Source organism: Physeter macrocephalus, chromosome 2, assembly GCF_002837175.3.
Source record: "Physeter macrocephalus isolate SW-GA chromosome 2, ASM283717v5, whole genome shotgun sequence".
NCBI classification, from domain to species: domain Eukaryota; kingdom Metazoa; phylum Chordata; class Mammalia; order Artiodactyla; family Physeteridae; genus Physeter; species Physeter macrocephalus.
In genome coordinates, this window is record NC_041215.1 from 30,993,137 (window position 1) to 30,994,522 (window position 1,386).

A 1,386-nucleotide genomic window follows, 5' to 3' on the forward strand; every position below is an offset into this window, starting at 1 on the left:
TCCTCAGAAAACTAAAAATAGAACTACCATATGACTCAGCAATCCCACTCCTGGGCATATACCCTAGGTTTTATAAAATCTTTCTTTTTAATATTTTGTTTCTTTTCCTTTCTTTCCTTTTCATTTTTCTTTTTATTTATTTATTTATTTTTCGGTATGCGGGCCTCTCACTGTTGTGGCCTCTCCCATTGCAGAGCACAGGCTCCGGACCTGCAGGCTCAGTGGCCATGGCTCACAGGCCCAGCCACTCCGCGGCGTGTGGGATCTTCCCAGACCGAGGCACGAACCCGTGTCCCCTGCATCGGCAGGCGGATTCTCAACCACTGTGCCACAAGGGAAGCCCTGCTTCTTTTATTAATTTCAACTTTATCACTGTTAATTCCTTTCCTAGATTATATTAGTTTGATTATTTTTTCCAGCTTTTCCTCCTCCTCCTCTTTGTTAATTGCATGCCTATGAAAATAATAAATACTTTTAGGACTACAGATTGTCTGAGTACTATTTATCCCACATGTTGGGATATAAAACAATCTCTTCTTTACAAATTTTCCTTCCTGACTTGCCCAAGTTCTGGTATACTTTTGGGGGGCATGAATAAATTAATGAAAAAAATCTATAATTTCACCTTAAATTTCCTCTTTGAGACTGGGTTTTTTTAGAAGAATATTACTTTGTTTCCAACTGGTAGATTTGCTTTGATCATTTTGTGTTGTTGTTGAGGATTTCTTGGTTTATTATGTGTAAAAAAAGACAGGCTTTATAATTTCTTTCTTTTAAAATACCCTATAGACTTAATCCTTGTTTTGTTACTCTTTTCATATAAGAAGCCAATCAGAGCAGGGCAAGGGAGGGAGGACTATTTTCTAGAGTGCTCAGAGAGGGTCAGATTTGGAACCTGCATTATTTCTCATGTGGCTTATAGAGAGAGGCCTCTTTGGTCATGTGCTTTAAACCCAATAATGTAATCCTCTCAGTACTGTTGGTATCACCTGCAGGTATCTCTACTCTGAGGGCTCCCCATGAGCCCATCTGACCTTCTGGGCAGCTGAGGTATCTTCACCTGAGAGGCAAATGTCTCCCCACTTAGATGACATGAACCAGCAGGCTCTTGCCTAGACTCCAGCAGGCAGCCATAGGGTGGAGATGGCCCAATAGGGAGGTGGATGAAGGGATACCTGAGCATCTCCTGCTATCTTCATCCTAAAGCAATTTAAATGGGGAATTTTCTCCTTTGGTGTACATCCTGGTTGAACAGCTTCTCTTCCTCTTCCTTCCCCTCTTCCCCCTCCTCCTCCTCCTCTTCCCCCTTCCTCTCCTCTTCATCCCCCTCCTTCTCTTCCTCCTCCCCCTCCTCTTCCCCCTCTTCCCCCTCCTTTCCCCCTCCTC